The 24819-nt window shown below is 44.0% G+C and overlaps 2 pseudogenes; one reads left to right on the top strand and one right to left on the bottom strand.

Annotated features, from left to right (window-relative positions):
• The window catches only part of LOC104675365, a 39117-nt pseudogene extending 34153 nt beyond the window's left edge, over nucleotides 1-4964 (bottom strand).
• Nucleotides 4965-6580: 1616 nt separating this feature from the next.
• LOC115898756 overlaps nucleotides 6581-24819 on the top strand; it is a 79882-nt pseudogene continuing 61643 nt past the window's right edge.

Genomic DNA, 24819 nt, shown 5'->3' with positions numbered 1-24819 from the left:
TTTTGGGGGGTGACGGAGTTGCACTCTTGTTGCCCAGGCTGCAGTGCAGTGGTGCAATGTCGGCTCACTGCAACCTCTGTCTGCTGAGTTCAAGTGATTCTCCTGCCTCAGCCTCCGGCGTAGCTGGGATTACAGGCATGGGCCACCACACCCAGCTAATTTTGTATTTTTTGTAGAGATGGGGTTTCAGCATGTTAGCCAGGCTGGTCTTGAACTCCTCACCCCAGGTGATCCACCCACCTTGGCTTCCCAAAGTGTTAGGATTACAGATGTGAGCCACCATGCCCGTCCTAGAATGAGTTTTTAAATTCAGTATAATACTCACCTTGTCAGAGGGCGGGGCGACCTTTAAACACATCATACTGGTTGATTGTGTCAAAGTCAAAATAAATTATACAGACAAATCCCTAAATCAAATGCTCTATTCGGGAATCACAAAATTGCAATTCAGGGCATACACACGGACTAGGGTGGTCTTCAGTATGTCCAACCAACAAAGAGAAGTTGGAAGTTTTATTAGAAAGAAAAATGTTACATATTGTTCTGAAATGAGACTCATTGGCCCTGGAGAAGCTGGTTCATTCGCACAATCAGCTTTCAGGTTCCCTCTTTTGATGAACATCTTTCTTTGAAAACCTCACTGATCAGCCATCTTAAAGTGAGGCTTCATTGTCACTCCATGCCAGGATGGACCTGGGCCGGTTGTCTATGTCCCATGTCAAGGGAAAGGTAAGGGAGTCTATATCAGGGACGTGAGCCACACTTGAACAAAAAAGAGGTCAGAAGGAAAAAAAAAAATTCAGGCAGGTTTGTCTGGAGTTCAGCAAAAAGTTCCATCTTATTAGTCCCACCTGTATTAGCAATCATCTTGAAGCACTGGGCCAACATAATCTTGTTGGCGGAACTGGCTTAACAAATATTAGACCGACAAAAGAATGGAGCTCAGAGATCATAATACAAAACTACTTAGCAATCATTTTATTTTGTATTATTGAGATGGAATCTTGCTCTGTTGCCCAGGTTGGAGTGCAGTGGCACGATCCCGGCTCACTACAGTAGGGAGGGGCCAACAGTCAAAGTGACTCTTAAACCATGTGAGTGGCCCCAGTTACAGAGCAGAGGCCAGCTGGTCCTTCCTGTTGCGAGAGTGGGTGTCTCAATGGAAGCACCAGCCGACCCTATGGGGTAAAGCCCTAGTGAGCAACATCTGAACTTCATAAACAAATGCAAACGTGAATGAGCTTTAAATGGCTTGGGGCTCTGAATTAGACTACCACTGCCACTGTGCCTCAGGAAAATTCTTTAACATCTCTGTACCACGATAGCCTCATTTTATTATTATGCTGCTGATAGCTAGGTTCTGTAACATGAACTATGATTCTTTACTTCCATTTCACGGACCAGGAATCTGGAGTTCAGAGAACTTAGAAGATTTGTGCCAAGTCACATGGCTTTTATATGGATGAAAACTGAAGTGTGTGACTCATTATTATTTGGAGATAATAATAAAAACAGCATCATAGAGATCTTCTTAAGGATTAAATAAATTAATCCGTGTGAACTGCTTAAAATAGTATCTGGCATCACTATGAAGACAAAAGAAGTATTAAGGATCACAACTCTTAGTGTTATCAAGCCGTCCATGCTACATCAGTTGTGATAGACATGGGGAGAAGGAGGCAATGAGGATGTTTTTTATATTCTCCCACTCTTACCAGTGTTCACATCCATGAAGGGAAAAAGGTTCTGTGGTTCATTAGATTTGAGAGATACTCACCTTCGGGAAGATTCCCTGGAGCATGCCGAAAGTCATCTGAGGACGTTCAACAGAAAGACAATACATCAGAATTTTTCTTGGTTGGTAAAGATTTCCAAACTCTAGAGAGACTTCTGTTGCATGAGGGCATTCTGCAGCAGAGGGTTATGAGTCCACTCATTGATGAGGAGTTAGTTGAGATTTGCTTCTGAATTATGTTTAGTCATGGTTGGTGCATTTGTCTGTGGCATCAATTCAGAATTTTCCATCTCATGGTTTATCAAATGAGGGTTAAACCCCATCACAGTGTCATCTTATGTCATTACATATCTTTTACTTTTTCCCAAATAATTAAATTGATTGGTTAGGAATCTGAACTGTATCCACTCAAGATGTACAACAACTAAAAATCATTGTACACTTGAAATGGGTGAATCTTATGGTATGTGAATTAAGCTGTTAAATGTGTGATGAACCATGGATGATTTAGTCCAGTGGCTCTGAAATATTTTCAGTATAAAGACACTCCTTTAATGTCGAAAGCTTGGCAGATACTCAAGCACTGAATTTTCAGATATCTTATAGTGATTGTGGGAGATGGTAGGATCTGGTCTGTTTAGTTGGGGAGTAATAAGTCTATTGGAGACGGTATGGACATTCTGACCTTGTCTCATAATTGTGCTGTCAGAGCAGAAGAGGAAGTAAACACATATGTCCCCTTTATATTCCTGAAATGTACAACGCTCTCAACCCAAGAACCTGTCTTTTTTTCACCCTGTGTTATCTCTGCTCACTGACAAGTGCAATAGCTCTCTTTGTGTTGGGTGAGGGATCATTCTTTCCAACTCACTTTCCAGCTCATCACAGAGAATCAGGGTTGGTTGGGAATGAGAGGACTATTTGGTTTTGATAAAATACAAAATAACAGCGATCTTTATTACATAATGTGTTCATCACCATTACTCCTAAGATACCTGTCAGATACCTACATGCTGTTAACGAAACAAACTCTGGAAGTTTTTGGCGGATCCACAGCTTTAATAGTTTCTTTCTTTTTTTTGGTCACTTTTAACATTTTCTTAACTGTCCTTTGATTCATTAACAGTACTTAGAAGAACAACATGTCCTTTAAAAAAGAAATATTTCAAACACACAGAAAAGTGTAGGGAATAATATTGAGTTCAGTCGGGTCTCAACATTACCACACAGCTATGTTAGGTCTGATTTATTTTTCAGAATATTAGAAATACTACAAACAGGCCGGGCGTGGTAGCTCACACTTGTAATCCCAGCACTTTGGGAGGCTGAGGCGGGTGGATCACCTGAGGTCAGGAAGTTTGAGACCAGCCTGGCCAACATGGTGAAACCCTGTCTCTACCAAAAATAAAAAAAAAATCAGCTTGGTGTGGGGGCAGGCGCCTGTAACCTCAGCTACTCCGGAGGCTAAGGCAGGAGAATCACTTGAATCCAGGAGGTGAAGGTTGGAGTGAGCTGAGATTGCCTTATTGCACTCCAGCCAGGGCAACAAGAGTGAAACTGCATCTCAAAATCAAAAACAAAACACACGATCAACAAGTTACGGCTGAAGCTGTCTGTGCAACTCTCACCAATCCCTGTCTCCCTCCCTCCTCCACTTACAGCCAGTCACCTTAGATGGCTTTTTATTCACATGCATGTTTCTATACATTTACCATTTACTTATTATTCATAAAAATATATATTCTTGTTTTGCATCTTTTTAAGTTTTATGTGAATGGCTTCTGTAGTTAACTTTCTGCATGCAATTTTTTTTTCACTCAGCACTTGTGTGTATGAGGGAACAAATGCCTGAGGATCTTTCCCAGGTAGCTGAGCTGAAAAGCAGTTGGGCTTCAGGAGACCCTTTCCAGCCCCTTCCCATCTACTCACCCTGATTCCTGTGGTTACAGTCTTTATCAAAATCATTCCCCTGGAAGTCTACGGCCCCTTTATTATGCATGAAAGTTGGAAAGGTAACCTTGAAACCTAGTAAGAAGCAAAATGTTTATTCCTTAAGAGACAAGCTTAGGCCTGGTATGGTGGCTTATGTCTGTAGTACTAGCACTTTGGGAGGCTGAGGCAGGAGGATTGCTTGAGGCCACGGTTTCGAGGCTGCAGTGCGCTATGATTGCGCTACTGCACTCTAGCCTAGGTGACAGAATGAGACTCAGACTAAAAGAGAGAGAGAGAGAGAGAGAGAGAGAGAGAGAGAGAGAGAGAGAGAGAGAGAGAGAGAGAGACAAGCCAAGAGAAGGAAGGCTGGGTGGGTGTGTGCATGTGGAGTGGGGGGCGGGTGGGGGAGGCTCGGAATGCCGCAGAGACAGTTGGGCTCATCAGAACAGACGCCTATGGGAGAAAAACGTGCAGGATCCAGGTACGAGCTCTACTGTAGCCAGTCCCTGCCCTCAGCCTTGACACGATATGGAAGAGCAGAACACCCAGAAGCTGCCTTGCGATTTTTCCCTGCACAAAAGGAAATCGCGGGGTACTTTCTGCAGTCTAAGAAGTAGCCAGAGCAGGAAAAGGGATGCTCATGTGTCCCCAGACTTGTCTGTACCTAGAACTTTCTGTTACCTAGTTTAGTCATGGCCTCTTACTTTCTCTTCATATACACAGAGATGATTTTCTCTGAGGCTTTCACCTTTTCCCACTCTTTCTTAGAGAAGTATTTGGCAATATCATCAAAGGCCTAGGAAAAAAAAAAAAAAAAACGAATTCTGGCAGTGACTCAGCTAGGCATGTCTGCCATTCAGCTGGAGCTGCTTCCTGTGTGCTAGATCTGGGAAGTGGAGATGATAATCCGCCCTCCAACCTCTGACAGAACACGGGGGACCTACCCTAGCTTCTCCCCTGCCACACAGTAGGGCTTTAATGCTGCTGGCTGGCTCTCTTCCCATCTTCCAGAATGGACTGAGAGTCACCAAATGTAGTGCACGGTCACTGACTTGTCTCCGGGGATGCTAGGTGATGACAGAGCAAGGGTGGGAGGCTCCCAAGGGTCCAGATCTCCCCTGAGACCCTGCTTCTTGTCCCCAGTACCTCTGTCCTCCCCTCCTCAGAAACCTGGTCACCCTACTCTGTCCCCTGGACCACTGCTCTGCCCCCTCCAGGTCACCTCACCTTGCTTCTCTTCTCTGATGTTTTTAGCATCATACCTGGGTCTCTTTGCAAAGGCTTCATCTCCATTCATGGGACCGGGAGCAGTCTGACCTGCCAGAGAAACAGCCTGAGTCTTTTCACCCACAGGACCTTTGGTCCTGTGGAGGGAGAAATCTGTGAAGGCCGGTCACACTCAGTCACCTGGAATCAGGTGTTGCATTTCTCCATCCAGGGCTTATCTGTCCCTGTGTAAGGACATGGGGAGAAGTCAGATGTAAACAGGCGTCTGACACCCCCACTCAATACATACAGGAGGGGAAGTGAGTCCCAGAGATAACATGGTCTCTCTGGTGATGGATCTGATCAGGCAGAGGGATGGGGGGTTCTGTTCTGTTGAAGAGAATTGAGCATGACTACTATGAACAGATTTAGAGGCTATTACTGGGTGATTTGTAAATTTTTAGAAGGAAGAGAGCTAGAATTTCTGAGACTACAAGAGCCCGCCAACACTTAGAGAGAATGTGGGGCGTTTCAAGATGCAGCACTCAGCCAGGGGCAGTGGCTCATGCCTGTAATCCCAGCACATTGGGAGGCTGAGATCAGCCTGGGAAAGATAGCAAAATTCCCGTGTCCACCAAAAATACAAAAAATTAGCTGGGGGTGGTGACGCAGGCCTGTGCCATCTCAGCACTTTGGGAGGCCAAGGTGAGTGGATCGCTTGAGCTCAGGAGGTTGAGACCAGCCTGGCCAACATAGGGAAACCATCTCTAATAAAAAACAAAACAAAAAAACATTAACAAAATCAGGGTGGTGCGTGCCTCTCGTCCCAAGGCCTAGGCGACAGGATCACTTGAGCCCCGGAGGAAAGATTTTAGTGAGCCTTTTTTTTTTTTTTTTTTTTCTGAGACAGGGTCTCACTCTGTTGCCCAGGCTGTGGTGCAGTGGTGTGATCATGGCTCACTGCAGCACCCTCTGCCTCGTGGGTTCAAGCGATACACCAGCAGTGGCCTCCAAAACTGCTGGAATTACAAGCATGAGCCACTGTGTCTGGCCCAGATTTCTTAAGTTACTACAGAGTTTCTAGGAAAAATCCCATACCTGAAAATGTTAGAAACTGACAGGAAGGGTTTGAGATTGCCATCTGCTTCATATACACTCCTTATTAAAACTAGATAACAAATGCACCGCAGAAGAGGCGAGGGGTAGGAAGAATGAAAAAAGAAAATCAGTGCATGCTTAGTCAGATTTTGGAGGAGTTGAAAGAGAAAATCAGAGCGTGCGTACTCTGTGGAAGAATTAAAAGAGAGAGAAAGAGCATGCGTACTCTGAACGAAAAGTAGCCAGTCCCAGGGGATGCTTTAGGTGGGAAAATCAGAGTCTCCACAGCCACTTTGAGAAGTTTCTGTCCCTAGAGCCTGGAATGATAGAAGCCACATCAGCTTCGCTTGTTCTGCCTACTCTTCTGACTTCTGATTGGCCAGATGCCGTTCACTAACTGCCCTGATTGGTCCATCATCTGCAGTGACATTTCAGAATATTGTCTCCTCCTCCAGCCACACTTTAAAGTGGGTGGTGGTTAGGCGCCGTCAGGAGACTTTGATCTCTCTGAAGACTGTCCCTGGATCTTGAGTTAAACATCTATATTCTAGTCTGAACCGTGGGAAGGAAAAAATAGTCGATCTGTGATTTTTCTACTTGAAAGACACAATGTTTACCAAACTAGCACATTTGCAGAGCTTTGCTGTACTTAGTCGTGGCGTTCATTCTTCAGTGGCTTCTACATCTGTTACAACTGAAAAAACAGCCCAAGGCCCTCCAACCTCTGATTACATTTTTGAAAGGGAATCTAAGTGTGGTGCGCACAATTATCATCCTTTACCTGTAGCCCTGGAGAGAGGAAAATGTATTTACTTATGGGATGTGATTGTGGTATTGGTTACATCTGCCTTGGCCAATCCTCCCGCCTCAGTCTCAGGACTACAGGCACGAACCACCCCACTCCCACTAATATTTTTTGTTTTTTGATTTTTTTAATACAGACAGTTTCGCTATGTTGGCAAGGCTGGCCTCAACATCTGGACTCAAGTGATCCTCCTGTCTCCTGTAGCGGCCTTGAGACTACAGGCATGCACCACCCTGCCGAGGCTTTTTTTTTTGGTAGAAACCAGGTTTCACTATGTTGCACAGGCTGGCCCTCAACCTCCTGGGCTAAAGCGATGCTTCCACCTTGACCTCAGGACTACAGGCATGTGCCATTCTGCCCTGTTCACATTTATTTATTTATTTATTTATTTATTTATTTATTTATTTATTTATTTAGAGACAGGCTTTCGCTATGTTGGCCAGGCTGGTATTGACGTCCTGGGCTCAAGCAATACTCCCACCTAGGCCTCAGAACTACAAATGTGAACCACCCTACTAACGCTATTATTTTGTTGTTTTTTTCTTGGTAGAAATGGGGTTTTGCTATGTTGGCCAGGCTGGCCTCGACCTCCTGGGCTCGAGCAATCCTCCTGCCTTAGCCTCGGGACTACAGGCTCACACCACCCCGCCTCCACTAATATGTTTAATTTTTCTAGTAGAGACAGTTTTGCTATGTTGTCCAGGCTATTCTCTACCTCCTGGGCTCAAGTGATACACCCGCCTCAGCTTTTGGGACTACAGGCATGCACCATTCTGCCTTTTGCTATGTTTCCCAGGCTGCTCTTGACATCCTGGGCTCACTCAATGATTTGAACCCAGGAAGCGGAGGTTGCTTTGAGCTGAGATCACACCACTGCACTCCAGCTTGGGCGACAGAGGAAGACTGTCAAAAAAAAAAAAATTAAATACAGAAAGAAAGAAAGAAAGAAAGAAAGAAAGAAAGAAAGAAAGAAAGAAAGAAAGAAAGAAAGAAAGAAAGAAAGGGAAAGAAAGAAAGAGCAGCTGAATCTCCATAAGAACAGTAAGCTTTGTGGTATTTTAACTTATCTTCATCCCACCTCGCGCTCTCAGCTTGGTTCTTCATTGCTGATGAAATACAGGTAGGACTGACCAGAACTGGTAGACGGCTGGTTGTTGATCATGAAAATGTCAGACCTGATGTAGTCCTCCTTGGAAAGGCCCTTTCTAGGGGCTGATACTCTGTGTCTGCGGTGCTGTGGGATGATGACATAATACTGACCATTAAGGCAGGGGAACATGGGTCCAGATAGGGTGGCAATCCACTAGGCTGCCGAGTGGCCATCATAGCCCTTGAGGTTTTAGAAGAAGAAAACCTTGCTGAAAATTCAGAAAAAAATTGGTGTTATCTTGAGAAATGAACGCATAAATCTACCTTCTGATGTTGTAACTGCTGTAAGAGGTAAAGAATTATTTTATGTATTTATTATGTTTTGGAGTCAGAAGTTCCCTCTGGTTGCCCAGGCTGGAGTGCAATGGCATGATCTTGGCTCACTGCAACCTCATCTGCAACAAGCAGATGGCAATCTCAAACCCTTCCTGTCAGTTTCTAACATTTTCAGGTATGGGATTTTTCCTAGAAACTCTGTAGTAACTTAAGAAATCTGGGCCAGACACAGTGGCTCATGCTTGTAATTCCAGCAGTTTTGGAGGCCACCGCTGGTGTATCGCTTGAACCCACGAGGCAGAGGGGTTGCAGTGAGCCATGATCACACACACTGCACCACAGCCTGGGCAACAGCCTCCTGGATTCGAGCGATTCTCCTGCCTCAGCCTCCTGAGTAGCTGGGATTACAGGCATGTGCCCCTAGTCCCAGTTAATTTTTGTATTTTTAGTAGAGACGGGGTTTGACCATCTTGGCCAGGCTGGTCTCGAACTTCTAACCTCAGGTGATGCACCTGCCTCAGTCTCCCAAAGTGTTGGGATTACAGGTGTGAGCCACTGTGCCCAGGAGGAAAGAATTATTAAATGTTATTGTTATTAAAGAAACCAAAGATTGCGATGCTTGGAAGGTGTGTCTACGACTTCGAGATTATGGACTTCTGGCCAAGCCAGAAGTCAGTTTCTTGCCGAGCACAAGTTTTAAATTGGGTGAAATCTAATTTATTTGTTTTCCTTATGGATTATGCTTTTTGAACCGTTCACTATGCCCTAGATGTCAGATGTTTCTCCTATGCTTTCTTGTAAAAGTTTTTTTTTTAGTTTTTTATTTTAGATTTAAATCTATTATCCACTTGAGTTACTTTTTTGTATAAAGGTATGAAGATTAGGTCATGTTTTTATCGGCCTATGGCTCTGCAACTACTCCAGCACCATTTGTTAAGTAGACGATCCTTCCTTCTTTTTGTCTCTTTGTAAAAAATCAGTGTGAGGCTATTTCTAGGTTCTCTATTTTGTTCCAGTGATCTATGTGTCTATTCTTCTCCCAGTACTACACAATCTTGATTCCTATAGCTGTATTAGAAGTATTGAAATATGGTAGAGCCATTCTTCCCACCTTATTCTTCTTTTTCAAATATTGTCATATATATATATACACATATATACGCAGAGAGAGAGAGAGAGAGATGCAGTCTGACTTGTGTTGCCCAAGCTGGAGCGCAATGGGGTGATCTCGGCTCACTGTAACTTCCACCTCCCAGGTTCAAGTGATTCTCCTCTCTCAGCCTCCCAAGTAGCTGGGATTACAGGTATGCGCCACCACACCGGCTAATATTTGTATTTTAAGTAGAGACGGGATTTTGCCATGTTGGCCAGGCTGGTCTCAAACTCCTGATGTGAGATGATCTGCCTGTCTTGGCCTCCCAATATGCTGGGATTATAGGGGTAAGCCACTGCACCCAGCCCAGCATTGTCTAAGCTATTGAAAATTTGTTACAGCAGCAATCAGAAATGAAAACACATGGAAATATTTATTAGTGAAACAAAAGAGAAAGTTAAGAAACAGACTAATCTATATGCAAATTTCAGCATGCATTTCCAAATAGGGGCAAAAGATGATGGGTTGTATAATAAATGATTGCTTGACAAGTGTCTATCCATTTGAAAAAACGAAGATTAAATCCTTACTTTAAACTACTTAAAAAAATAAATTCTAAAAATTCAGTGACTTAAACGTGAAAACGTGAAGTCATAAAGAACTAGATGAAAATTTAGGAAAATATTGCAGTGTAAGACATCTTGAGTTGGCATAGGCACTTCCTGACATTACACCAAGGCTATGAACAATGAATCTGACATAAAGATGCAAAAATTAAAGTATCACCTAATTCAAAAGACGCCATAAACAACTGTTTAAAAAGGCAACTTTTGGGGAAAATGGTGAAGCATCTGTAATAAATTAACAGTAACCATCTCTAATATACAACAAAGGTTTTGCATATCAATAAGAGAAACTGGAACAACCCAATGAAACAATGTGTTCTGGCATGGCACTACTTCACCGTATAGCAGAAAAGGATCATGAAATAGAAAGTATGAAAGGAAAATAATAAAGGAAATGGAGAATAGATCCCAGAAGTTTCAATGTTCATCCAATAGAAATTCCAGAGATAGGCCAGGCGCGGTGGCTCACGCCTGTAATCCCAGCATTTTGGGAGGCCGAGGTGGGCAGATCACCTGAGGTCATGAGTTTGAGACCAGCCTGGCCAATGTGGTAAAATCCCGTCTCTACTAAAAATACAAAAATTAGCCGGGCAGGGTGGTGCATGTCTGTAATTCTAGCTACTAGCGGTGCTGAGGCAGGAGGATCACATGGACCTGGGAGGTGGAGGTTGCAGTGAGCCGAGATCGTACCACTGCACTCCAAACTGGGCAACACATCGAGACTCCATCTCAAAAAAAAAAAAAGAAAAGAAAAAAGAAAAGGAAGGAGGTTCCAGAGGTAGACAATAGAAAGACTAGGCCTGGCGCTATGGCTCACGCCTTTAATCCCAGCACTTTGGGAGGCCAAGGCAGGCAGATCACCTGAGGTCAGGAGTTTGAGACCAGCCTAGTCAACATGATGAAACCCAATCTCTACTGAACATAAAAAAATTAGCCCGGTGTGGTGGTGCACACCTGTAACCCCAGCTACTCAGGAGGCTGGGGCAGGAGAATCACTTGAACCCGGAGGCAGAGGTTGCAGTGAGGTGAGATCACACTATTGCACTTCGGTCTGGGCAACAATAGTGAAAGTGCCTTTACAAAAAAAAAATGGCCGGGCACTGTGACTCACGCATGTAATCCAAGCACTTTGAGAGGCTGAGGTGGGCAGCTCACCTGAGGTCAGGAGTTCGAGACCAGCCTGGCCAAAATGGTGAAACCCCGTTTCTACTAAAATACAAAAATTTGCCTGGCATAGTGTCACATGCCTGTGGTCCCAGGTACTCAAGGGGCTGAGGTAATAGAATTGCTTGGACTTAGGAGGCAGAGGTGCAGTGAGCCAAGATTGAGTCACTGCACTCCAGCCTGGGCGAAAGAGCAAGACTCTGTCTCAAATAAATAAATAAAAAGAAAACCTATTGGATAGATTGGATATGAAAATATTAACTGCTCAAATACATAATTCAGTGGAATGGGTTGGATATTAAAACGGATATAGTTGAAAAAGCAATTACTGAGCTGAGGAAAGGAGTCTAAAGAATTCATAAAAGTAATCGGTAATGGATAGAGATAAAGTAAATGAAAGAAAAGTTAATTAATAAGGAGGATAGAAGAATAAATGTCGAAACACATCTAATAGCCTTATAAGAAAAGAATATAGTCATTAAAAAGGAGAGCGTACTTAAAAACGTAATGAATGAGAAGTTCTCAGATTTAGACAAATGTCTTAAGATTTAAAGGGATCATCATACACACACACACACACAGGAACAGTGAAATGAAAAATTGTGAAAGACAAAGAAAAAATATTTTTTAAATGATCTGAGAGAAATAGCAGGTTACTTACAAAGGAAAAATATTTAAAACTTCATCAGAGCTCTCAAACACCACACTGGAGGCAAGGATACAATGGTATAATAACTCCAAAGTGTTGAACGAAAGGAATTTTTTTTTTTCTTTTTTTTGGAGACAGAGTCTTGCTTTGTCACCCAGGCTGGAGTGCAGTGGCATGATCTCGGCTCACTGCAGCCTCTACCTCCCAGTTTCAAGCGATTCTCCTCCTCAGCCACCTGAGTAGCTGGGGCTTCAGGCACACAGCACCACACCCGGCTATTTTTTGTACTTTTAGTAGAGATAGGGTCTCGCCATGTTGTCCAGGATGATCTCGAACTCCTGACCTGAGGTGATCTGCCTGCCTTGGCCTCCTAATGTGCTGGGATTGTAGGGGTAAGCCACTGCGCTCAGCAAAAGAAAGGAATTTTTATATTGGGTGGAGCAAGGCAATGTCAGGCATATAACACTTCAGGAGATTGAAGACACAGGGAAATGTTAAAGCAAACAAGTATGTATTGCACTTATTAAAGACTGTAAGGAAGGGTCAGCTGCAGTGGCTCATGCCTGTAATCCCAGCACTTTGGGAGCCCGAGGCAAGAGGATTGGTTGAGCCCAGGAGCTCAAGACCAGCCTGGGCAACATGGCGGAACCCCATCTCTATAAAAAATACAAAAATTGGACCGGCATATCAAGTTCTGGGTCTGTAAATAATTTTTTAAAAAATAGCTGGATTTGGTGGTACGTACCTGTAGTCCCAGCTAGTTGGGAGGCTGGGGCAGGAAGATTGTTTGGGCCCTGGAGTTTGAGGCTGCAGTGAGCTAGGATTGGGTCACTGCACTCCAGCCTGAGTGACAGAGTGAGACTTTGTCTCTGAAAATAAAAAAAAGATCATAAGGACGATTTTACTCAGAGGGGGGCTACTGTGATAGGTACAGGGACCACTGCAATGGGGTCTTGCGGTGGGATCGTGATATTAGGAACGACTTCAACTCCACCAAGGACAAGTGGGGATTTGCAGTCAAGGAGTAGGAGCAGGGGCGGGGCGTGGGTGGGAGGGGCGGTCAGAAGATGGGAAAGTACTTGGAGGAAACCTCAGGGGCAGGGGGATTCTGGCTAAACTGACTTGACAGGATTTTTGCTGAAACAGGCCAAATGGGCAGAGTCCCTGGATGAAGGACAGAGCCTGAGGTTGGGACCTAGTCAGAAACAGGACTCAGAGGAGCCCCACTCGAGTTTGGTCAAAGGAGAGTGTCTCTGTCTGAAAGCATAAGCAATAAAGTCAACAGCAGTATAATGAATGGATCACAAAGGAGAATTTTTGTGCATTGCTAAGCGGGACTCTAACCACTGTGAAAGTTTATTATGTGAATTGAGTCATGTTTTTTTGGTTTTTGTTTTTGTTTTTTTAAATGAAGTCTCGCTGTGTCACCCAGGCTGAAGTGCGCTGCGTGATCTCGGCTCACTGAAACCTTGGCTTCCAGGGTTGAAGCAATTCTCCTGCCTCAGCCTCCCGAGTAGCTGGGACTACAGTCATGCACCACCACACCCCACTAATTTTGTTTTTTTTTTTCACTAGAGACAGAGTTTTGCCACGTTGACCAGGCTGATCTGGAACTCCTGACCTCAAGCCATCCGCCTGCCTTGGCCTCCCAAAGCGCTGGGATTTCAGGCGTGCTCCACCACAACCCACCTGAATTGAGTCATTCTTGACATACACAGCTATGCCAGAGTTGGGTGGCCAGGGGAAAAAGCACTCAGGGCACATTGTACCTGCCCCAAGAATTCAATTTTCCTCAAGGCTGGTGGCTGAAATGGCCTGCTGCCACCCTAAGACCACTTTTACTGTGTAAATGCTGAAACAACCTGCAATGACTCTAAGGCTTGTTTTACCTATTGTCTGCACTCACCAGTCAGAGTTTGCCAGCTCCTGAAAGCTTCTCTGGTGCCAATGGACTTGCTTTAAAAAATATAGGTAACATTTCTGTTTCTAATAAAACTCTCAACTTGCTCTTTGTTCTTTGGACATACCAAAGACCAGCCAATTTGTGTGTATGCCTCAGATTACAATTCTATGATTCTCAAATAAAATGTTTAGAGATTCATGGCCGGGCGTGGTAGTTCATGCCTGTAATCCCAGCCCTTTGGGAGGCTGAGGCCGGCGGATCACTTGAGCCCAGAGGTTCGTGACCAGCCTGGACAACGTGGTAAAACCCTGTCTCTACCAAAAATACAAAAAATTAGCTGGATGTGGTGTTGCATGCCTGTAATCCCAGCTATTCCAGAAGCTGAGTAGGGGAGGCCGAGGTTGCAGTGAGGCGAGATTGTGCCACTGCACTCCAGGGTGGGCGACAGAGTGAGACCCTGTCTTAAAGCAAAAACAAACATATTATAACGTCCTTAATATTGTAGTTAAAAAAGAGACTCATCTCCATAGTCTTTGACTTTGGTATTTGTGATGTCAGAAATGGGGTCCGAAGCTGACTCACCTTGGAGATACCAATGACTTCTGGAACTATGGCATGAAGTCTGCACACCTGGCCCCCTTGAACCTTTTGTTTTTCTGGTTGCCTCTTTCCCCCCTAGTGAATCTGTCTTGGATCAAACTGCCATTTGCTGGGGGTTGAGTTCGGTTTCATTTGGGATTTGTTAGGAAGGGTCTTTCTCTCTTTCCTGGTTATGAAACCTCCTCTTTTCCTTTCTTTTCTTGTCTTGTCTTTTTTCTCTTTTCTTTTCTCTTCTCTTCTTTTCTTTTCTCTCTTTTCTTTTCTTTTCTTTTCTTTTCTCTTTTCTTCTTTTTTGAGAAAGTGTTTCACTCTGTCGCCCAGGCTGCAGTGTAGTGGTGTGACCTGGGCTCACTGCAACCTTCACCTCCCAGGCTCAAGTGATTCTAGTGCATCATCCTCCCAAGTAACTGGAATTATAGGCGTGCGCCACTATGCCTGGATAACTTTTGTATTTTTTAGTAGAGACGTGGTTTCACCCAGTTAGCCAGGCTGGTCTTGAACTCCTGAGCTCAAGTGATCTGCCCGCCTCGGCCTCCCAAAGTGCTGGGATTACAGACGTGAGTCACCGCACCTGGCCAACTGACTTTGTTTAATATGGCAGTTTTCATAAGTAATCTAGGTATAACTGTTAAAATGAATAATGAGGTAAATGTGAGATACATGTTTATAAGTGAACTTTTCATGTAATTTGAAATCTTTTTTTCTCTTGCTCTTACCATATGAAGATGAAATATTAAAGTTATGTTATGTTAGATTAAGTAATAGGTACTCACTAAATGCCGGGATCATTTCCAACTAAGAAAACAAGGGATACAAATCACTGAACATAAATACAAGTTTGTTCCTGGCCTTCAAGTTTTACAAAAGACAAAGGGTATTTGGATCTGTTAATAAAATGCCCTGTTCCACATGGAAAACTGTTCTATAAAAATATTTTTAAAGATTATAAAATATTCATGAGATGTTAATATATAACAATTCCAAACTACTTCCTAGGTTTTACCAAAAATTAAGGTTACTAAAAATTAAAAGTTCTTAGTATATGTAATTCTATATATAAAATGTACAAAAAATAATTTTTATCTGACAAAATTTTGCGTGATCTGAGTGATAATACATTTTTATCCTAAAATAAAATGATTGATTGTTTTAATATAAAAAATAGTTTATGGCCATACCACCCAGAATGCGCCAAATCTTGTCTAATCTCAGAAGTTAAACAGGATCTGGCTTGGATGGTACTTGGAATGGAGTCCAATATGAAAATGAAAATTTATACGGCTAAGACTGAAGGTAAAAAAAATGATGGAATGTCTAGGCAAGTTGCTGAGGGTTTATGAAGGATGAGCCTTCGGAAGGGAGTCTTATATATGATGAGATTGGTTGGAATTGAAAAGAAATTGTTTATCAGTTTTTCTAAAAATTGAACATTAGTGTCAAAGGTGCACTGAAGCAGGGCGAGTCTGCTCCTCTAGGTTTGAAATAGGTTTTCTTAACATGTTGATCTGTTTTTCTTTACCTTTTAAACAATCAGTCTATAACAACAGAGATTTCGCATTTTAAGAAAGGTTCTTAACTGTATGTATTAAGTTTTTGTTTTGTTTTCTTTCTTTTTTTTTTTTTGAGACGGAGTCTCACTCTATCGCCCAGGCTGGAGTGCAGTGGCCACATCTTGGCTCACTGCAAGCTCCACTCCCGGGTTTACCCATTTTCCTGCCTCAGCCTCCCGAGTAGCTGGGACTACAGACGCCCGCCACCTCGCCCGGCTAGTTTTTTGTATTTTTTTTTTGTTTTAGTAGAGACGGGTTTCACCGTGTTAGCCAGGATGGTCTCGGTCTCCTGACCTTGTGATCCGCCCATCTCGGCCTCCCAAAGTGCTGGGATTACAGGCCTGAGCCACCGGCGCCCGGCCCTGTTTTTGTTTTCTAAGATGGAGTCTCGCTCTGTCGCCCAGGCTGGAGTGCAGTGCTGCGATCCAGCCAGTGCAGTGAGCAAGGTTGCTCACTGCAACCTCCACCTCCCTGGTTCAAGCGATTTTCCTGTCTCAGACTCCCAAGTAGTTGGGACTACAGGAGCCCACCACCACACCCGGCTAATTTTGTCTCTTTAGTAGAGACAGGATTTCACCATGTTGGCCAGGCTTGTCTTGAACTCCTGTCCTCAAGTGATCCGCCCTCCTTGGCATCCCAAAATGCTGGGATTACCAACGTGAGCCACTGCACCCCGCTATAATTAGCAATAGTATAATAAATTTAGTTTGTACAATGGTTTTGAACCAAGATCCCAAGCCTAGAGGCCACCAGCTAAACAAATCAAAAGACTATGGGGGAAGTGAATGAGGCCTCTTGTAGTCTTTGTGTAGCATTTTAGGACTGGGTTGAATGAAAGCAGAGTACCAGCTCTATAAAAGGGACCACTAGGTGAATCAAAGGATTTGGGGGTCAGGTTCTGTCAAGTGAAAAATGTAGACATTCAGGGGGTAAGCGTCTCATTATGATACGAAGACTTATTCTGATGTCTTCGCAAAAGCTGTTTACATTGTGGAATATCATCTCCTCACCCTGATTTGTCGTTCTAATGTCTCTGATTATGGCATCAGACAGTTTGGTGAACTTTTGTGTGGTCCATACATCAGGCACGAGACTTGTTGTTTAAAATTTATGCACTTTTGTTTTATAGGACTTGTAAATCAAAAATAAAATCCTAAGCCCCCTGCCCCCAACCATCTGAATGTACTTCTTCCTAAGCCAGGGCTCTTTTAAAATTTAACCTAAGAGACGGTTCAGGCCATGACAGGAAGTGGGGGTCAGACATGCCTCATTATACCTCTCTGGCATCAACATCAACACAGACTTGAAGTCTGATAAGAAACGTATTACAGCCAGGCACGGTGGCTCACAACTGTAATCCTAGCACTTTGGGAGGCCAAGGCAGGTGGATCACCTGAAGTCAAGAGTTCGAGACCAGCCTGACCAATATGTTGACACCTCATCTCTACTAAAAATACAAAAATTAGCCAGGTGCGGTGGCAGGTGCCTGTAATCCCAGTTACTCAGGAGGCTGAGACAGGCGAATCACTTGAACCCTGGAGGCGGAGGTTGCAGTGAGCTGAGATCACACCACTGCACTCCAGCCTGGGCAACAGAGTGAGACTCCTTCTGATGAAAAAAAAAAAAAAAAGAAAAAAAGAAACATGTTACAACCTATTCTCTCCTCCTGTAGCCTAGTACCTGAAGTCTTCCTCTGAAATAAGAACTGGGTCTCCACAATCCTTTATCTTAACTCTGGCATTCCTTCTGTTGATCCTGGGATATTGTTTTGTTTTGTTTTGTTTTTGTTTTGAGACAGTGTGTCTCTCTGTCACCCCAGGGCTGGAGTGCAATGGCACGATCTCGGCTCACTGCAAACTCCATCTCCTGGGTTCAAGCAATTTTCCTGCCTGGAGTAGCTGGGACCCCAGCACAGGCCACAGCACACAGCTAATTATTTTGTCCTTTTAATAGAGATGGGGTTTCACCCATGTTGACCAGGCTGGTCCGAACTCCTGACCTCAAGTGATCTGCCCACCTTGGCATCCCAAAGTGCTGGGATTACAGGAATGAGCCACTGCACCCAGCTGTAATTAGCAATAGTACAATAAATTTAGTTTGTACAATGGTTTTGAACCAGATCGCAAGCCTAGGGCCAACAGCTAAACAAGTCAAAGACTATGGAGGAACTGAATGAGGCTCTTGTAGTCTTTGTGTAGCATTTTGGGACTGGGTTGAATTAAGCAGGAGTGCCAACTCTATAAAGGGACCACTAGGTGAAGGAAAGGATTTGGGGGTCAGATTCTGTCAAGTGAAACATGTAGACGTTAAGCGGGTAAGAGTCTCAGATATGAAGACTCATTCTGACGTCTTGGGAAAAGCTGTCTACAGTGTGGAAATATAATCTCCTCAGGCGTATTTGTCGTTCGAATGTCTCTGGTTATGGCATTGGACACTTTGGTGAACTTTTTGTGTGGTCCATACACCAGGCATGAGACTTGTTCTTTAAAATTATGCACTTTTATCGTATAGGACTTGTAAATCCCTAATAAAATCCTAACCCCCGCTACCCCGCAACCATCTGAATGGACTTCCTCCTCAGCCAGGCTCTTTTAAATTAACCTGAGAATGGTCTCAGGCCACGACAGGAAACGGGGGGTCAGACATGCCTTATTATACCTCTCTGACATCAACATCACCACAGACTTGAAGTCTGACAAGAAACATGTTACAACCTATTCTCTCTGAAGCCTAGAACCTGAAGGCTTCCTCTGCTTATATGAACTTGTGTCTCCACAATCCTTTATCTTAACCCAGGCATTCCTTTCTGTTGAGCCTAGGGGTTTTGTTTGTTTTGTTTTTCTTTTGAGACGGAGTCTCTCTTTCACCAAGGCTGGAGTGCAACGGCGTGATCTCGGCTCACCGCAACCTCTGTCTTCTGGGTTCAAGCAATTCTCATTACTCAGAATACCTGGATCACAGGCGCAGGCCACCACGCACAGCTAATGTTTTGTCCTTTAATAGAGAAGAGGTTTTACCATGTGCTCAGCTGGTCTTGAATTCCTGGCCATCAAGTCATCCGCCTGCCTCGGCATCCCAAAGTGCTGGGATTCCCTGGCTTGAACCAATCATCATCATTCTGTTTTTTTTCACCTACAGTGCTGATTCTTCTCTAAAGGCATATAGAATCAGAGTCATAAAAAAGATTCTAACAATTACTGTTGAATATAGATTTCTAATAAATTTCAGATCAATGAACTAAATAATTTTTTTTCAAAACTCGAACAGAAACTGATGGGTTCAGGCAACTGATCAACAAGATCAAGGCAGAACAAAAAATTAATTACATGAGGCTAAATAACTGATAAAGCTAATGTATTTTTGACCTTTATTTAAAACTTATTTGGTCTTGGGCTGGGAGCAGTGGCTCACACCTGTAATCCCAGCACTTTGGGAGGCTAAGAACAGGAGGATCCCTTGAGTGCAGGAGTTCAAGACCAACCTGGCAAACATAGGCGACCCGTTTCTAAAAAAAAAAAAATTAAGAAATAAAAAACTTTGTTTTTACTTAAATGTTTTGTTTTCCACATATAAGAATATTTTCTGGTGGAATGTGGTGGCTCACTTTGGAAGGCCAAGATGGAGGATCGCTTGAGTCTAGAAGTTCAAGACCACTCTGGGCAACATGGCAAAACCCTGTCTCTACAAAAAATACAAAACTTAGCTGGGCATGGTAGCGCATGCCTGTGGTCCCAGCTACTTGGGAGGCCGAGGTGGGATGATCAGTTGAGCCAGGAGGCAGAGATTGCAGGGAGCCGTGTTTGCACCACTACACTCCAACCTGTGCAACAGAGCACAACCCTTTCTCAAAACGATGAAAAAAAAAAAGAGAAAATTTTATCTGTTAAACTATCTGTAGTTTACAACAATTTGATAAAGTATACTTTTGTAACTAAGATGGAAGTGTTCAGTTTTTCTTTCTACTCAATTCCTCCAGAATTCAAAAACTATTTGTAAACATTCTTATGGCAATATGGTTATTTACACAGGTCCAGTAAAAACCTGCTCTTGATGCCTCAGTCAACTCCAACATGGCGAAAATCTCCAGCCCTACAGAGACAGAGCAGTGCATCAAGTCCCCTGATTGCTATTTTCCAGAAGTAGGCTTGAAAGGATAGTTACAACAGCAATCAGCCCAAGATGGAGTTCCCAAGCTTCATGAATACAGAACTGGATGCCTTCACAAAGAACCAGAAGGACCCCAGTGTCTTTGACCACATGATGAAGAAACTGGACCTCACTAGTGATGGGCAACTAGATTTCCAAGAATTTCTGCATCTGATGGATGGCATGACTGTGGCTTCCCATGACTCTTTCTCAATGCTGCCCATTCCAAGAAGGGGGTCTGAGGATCCCCTGGGCCTGGTTTCCAAGCCACCCCATTTCCTTCCAGCCTCGCCATCACCATCTCCTCACAGCCCACACATCCCCTGGGCCCAGCACACCTACCACCTCAGGCAGGCCCTGCATGCAGGTAGTAATAAAACTATACTTCTCTTCTCTTCTTTTCTCTCTCTTTTCCTTTGTTTTTTTCTTTGTTTGTTTGTTTGTTTTTTGTTTTTTGTTTTTGAGATGGGGGTCTCATTATGTTGGCCAGGCTGGTCCTGAACTCCTGGGCTCAAGTGGCCTCCCAAATTCTGGGAATACAGGCGTGAGGCATTGAAGCTGGCCCACTTTATTTTTTAAGCACAAGAACAAGAACCAAAACAAACAAACAAACAAAAAACACCTCTGCTCTGTCTTTATAGAGGGATACAACTGAAAACATTGGTTATAGGTCTGGGCGGCAGTGGCTTGAGCCTGTAATCCCAGTCCTTTATGTGGCTGAGGAGGGTGGATCACCTGAGGTGAGGAGTTTGAGACCAGCCTGGCCAACATGGCGAAACCACATATCTACTAAAAATACAAAAAATTTAGCCAGACGTGGTGGCACAGACCTGTAATCTTGGCTACTCAGGAAGCCGAGGCAGGAGAATTGGTTGAACCCGGAGGTGCAGGCTGCAGTGAGCTGAGATCTTGCCACTGCTCACCAGCCTGGGACAGAGCAGACCCCTGTCTCAAAAAGAAAAAAAATAATAATAAATGATTGGTTATATTCCAAGTCTTTCATCAAAATGCATGGAATGGCTCACTTCAGTGTTTTTAGCTTTAACGTGAGTAAATAAAAACGGTCACTTTCTGACAGGCCCGATGCTTAAGATGTCGAGGTGAAATCTGAAGTCTGCCTTGGTTTGACTTTCTATCCTCAAGAGGTTTTTAATCTGAGATTCCTAAGTGATCAATGTCTAGAGAAAAATTATGTTGCTAAAAGTTCTAACAGACCCGTTATTAGTTTGTAGCTCTCTGTGTTGTTTCCACGGTCTTGGTTTTGTGTTTGTTTGTATTTGAGAGGACTCACTCTGTCACCAGCTGGCGTGCATGGCGCGATCTTGGCTCACTGCCCTGCACCTCCCCTGTTGAAGTGATTCTCCTGCCTCCGCCTCCAGAGTAGCTAGACCACCGGTGCACACCACCCCCCAGCTAATTTTGTATTTTTAGTAGAAATGGGGTTTCACCATGTTGGACAGGATGGTCTTGATCTCTTGACCTTGTGATCCACTCACCTCAGCCTCCCAAAGTACTGGGATTACAGGCATGAGCCACTGCGCCTGGCCAAGTTCTTGTTATCTACATATAGATAGACTAGATTCAACTTTTTCCCATAAAATTACTAAAAACAGCCAGCTCTGTTCCTGAAGTCTGCTGATGAAATGAGTCAAACTCGTGGCATTTGAAGAGATTTATTCTGGGCCAAATAGGAGTGACCATGGCCCATGACGCGGCCTCAGGAGGTTCTGAGTTGCCCAAGGAGGTCGGGTTGCAGCTTGTGTTATAGAGATTATGGAGACTCAATCCGCACATTTAAGAAATACATTGGTTTGGTCCAGAAAGGCAGGACAACTCGAAGCAGGGGCTTCCAGTGTATAGGTAGATTTAAAATTTTTCTGGTTGACGTTGGGTTTATCTAAAATCTAGGATGAACCGGGTATGGTGGCTCACGCCTATAATCCCAGCACTTTGGGAGGCCGAGGCAAGCAGATCACCTGAGGTCAGGAGTTCGAGATGAGCCTGGCCAGCATGGTGAAACCTGGTCTCTACAAAAAATACAAAAAAAAAAAATAGCCGGATGTGGTGATGGACACCTGTAATCCCAGCTACTCAGGAGGCTGAGACAGGAGAATTGCTTGAACCCAGGAGGTGAAGGTGGGCAGTTAGCGTCAATGTGGTAAAATCCTGTCTCTACTGAAAATACAAAAATTAGCATGGAGTGGTGGTGGGCACCTGTCCTCCCAGCTACTAGGGAGGATGAGGCAGTAGAATCATGTGAACCCAGGAGGTGGAGGTTGTAGTGAGCCGGGATCGTGCCACTGCACTCCAACCTGGGCGACAGAGCAAGATTCCATCTCAATAATACAAAATAAAATGATTGCTAAGTAGTTTTGTATTATGATCTCTGAGCTCCATTCTTTTGTCGGTCTAATATTTGTTAAGCCAGTTCCGCCAACAAATTATGTTGGCCCGGTGCTTCAAGATGATTGCTAATACAGGTGGGACTAATAAGATGGAACTGTTGCTGAACTCCAGACAAACCTGCCTGAATTTTTTTTTTTCCTTCTGACCTCTTTTTTGTTCAAGTGTGGCTCACGTCCCTGATATAGACTCCCTTACCTTTCCCTTGACATGGGACATAGACAACCGGCCCAGGTCCATCCTGGCATGGAGTAACAATGAAGCCTCACTTTAAGATGGCTGATCAGTGAGGTTTTCAAAGAAAGATGTTCATCAAAAGAGGGAACCTGAAAGCTGATTGTGCGAATGAACCAGCTTCTCCAGGGCCAATGAGTCTCATTTCAGAACAATATGTAACATTTTTCTTTCTAATAAAACTTCCAACTTCTCTTTGTTGGTTGGACATACTGAAGACCACCCTAGTCCGTGTGTATGCCCTGAATTGCAATTTTATGATTCCCAAATAGAGCATTTGATTCAGGGATTTGTCTCTATAATTTATTTTGACTTTGACACAATTAACCAGTATGATGTGTTTAAAGTTCCCCCCACTCCGACAAGGTGAGCTTTATACTGAATTTAAAAATTCTTTCTAGGCAGGGCACGGTGGCTCATGTCTGTAATCCTAACACTTTGGGAGGCCGAGGTGGGCTGATCACCTTGGGTGAGGATTTCAAGACCAGCCTGGCTAACATGGTGAAACCCCATCTCTACTAAAAATACAAAATTAGCTGGGCGTGGTGGCCCATGCCTGTAATCCCAGTTACTCGGGAGGCTGAGGCAGGAGAGCAGCTTGAACTCGGGAGACAGAGGTTGCAGTGAGCCAACATTGCACCATTGCACCCCAACCTAGGCAACAAGCTGAACTCCGTCCCCCCAAAAAAAGAAAAAGAGTCATTCTATTATAATCCTGATAATTGCTTAGCTTTGAATCTTACTATGGACTTGTTGGATATCTAGGCGGCTGTAAACTACCCAGAGAAAGACAGAAGCAGCAGTGGAGATAATTGGAAAATTGTAGTGTTACTATAAAAGAATAACGAAGGGGGAAATTGTAAGGGTAACTAAACATAAATTGAGTTTTTCCTGTTGCCAAAAGGAAAGAAGAGACCTTTCCCCATTTCACTTTCCTTAGAGCATTTCCTTGAGAAAATTTGTATTTGTAAATTCTTCCTTTGATCTCTAAGCCTCTGGCCACCCTAGAACCCAGGAATGTCTTGAACTTGAACTCCAGGCCTCAAGTGATCCTCCAGCCTCAGCCTCCCAAAGTGTTGGGATTACAGGTGTGAGCCACCATGCCCAGCCCCTAGAAATGTCTTTCTTCAGGGCATTGAAGCAGTCTCTTTGAAATGTGAACATCGAGGAAGATGATGTCCTTGTCTCCCTGTCAGCAGGGGAGTTTAGCCTAGGTGCCTTGCTCCAAGCTGTAAGCACCCAGTTGTCATAGAGATGTGAGTTTTATTTTTTCTTTCAGATAAAGGCAATTAATTAGCACAGATGGCTACTCCAATTACGGAGTATTCAATTTTCACCCTTGGCTGCTCCTGTACAACCAGGCAAAATAGCTACATACCTGGATTTTCTGACTTCCGCTACCACTTTTGTTTATTTGTTTGTTTTTTAGATGGAGTCTTGCTGTCACCCAGGCTGAAGTGCAGTGGTGCGATCTCAGCTCACTGCAACCTCTGCCTCCCGGGGTCAAGTGATTCTCTTGCCTCAGCCTCCCGAGTAGCTGGGATTACAGGCATGCACCACCATGCCCAGCTAATTTTTGTATTGTTGATAGAGATGGGGTTTCACCATGCTGGCCAGGCTGGTCTTGAACTCCTGACCTCATGATCCGCCTGCCTCAGCCTCTCAAAGTTCTAGGATTACAGGCGTGAGCCACCACGCCTGGCCTCTGCTCCCACTTTTGGATTGTATGAAACACTACACTTCAAAGTGTGGGATCTGGCTTCCCAGACAGCTGTCAAAGGGGCAGGTGATGCAATCTAGAAGTGTAGGGGAGCTCGTGCCTGTGGGGTAAATTTTGAGCAATAAGAAAAGGAACCAAGAGTGAGAGCCAGGTATGTAAATTGCCTCTCTTCTCCTCCCCCATGCACTGTTCCAGGCATGGTTTCTCAGTATAGTCTGTCTGGAGGTGTCCTGTGTGGCCCAAAGCCTGTTTCCTTGGGAACCGGAGCTAAAACAATGGCCAAACACCGAAGACAGTGTTAAGTGTTGTGGAGGACCCAGATCTGGGCAGAGGAAAATTATCCCAATAAGGAAATGGACAATTTGAGGATTTGGAATAGAAGGAAGGACTAAAAGAACCAGTAGTGGAAGAGCTTAGGGGTAAAATTTTTGGAGAAAAAGGCAATTCTATTGATTTCTGCAGTGAACTGCTCAGCTCTGTAAAATTTATACTTCCTTTATTTCCATCAGTCTCCCCTAGAAATCTTCCAT

The sequence above is a fragment of the Rhinopithecus roxellana genome, chromosome 7 (genome assembly GCF_007565055.1).
Source record: "Rhinopithecus roxellana isolate Shanxi Qingling chromosome 7, ASM756505v1, whole genome shotgun sequence".
NCBI lineage: Eukaryota > Metazoa > Chordata > Mammalia > Primates > Cercopithecidae > Rhinopithecus > Rhinopithecus roxellana.
This window is presented reverse-complemented; position numbering and strand designations above follow the sequence as displayed.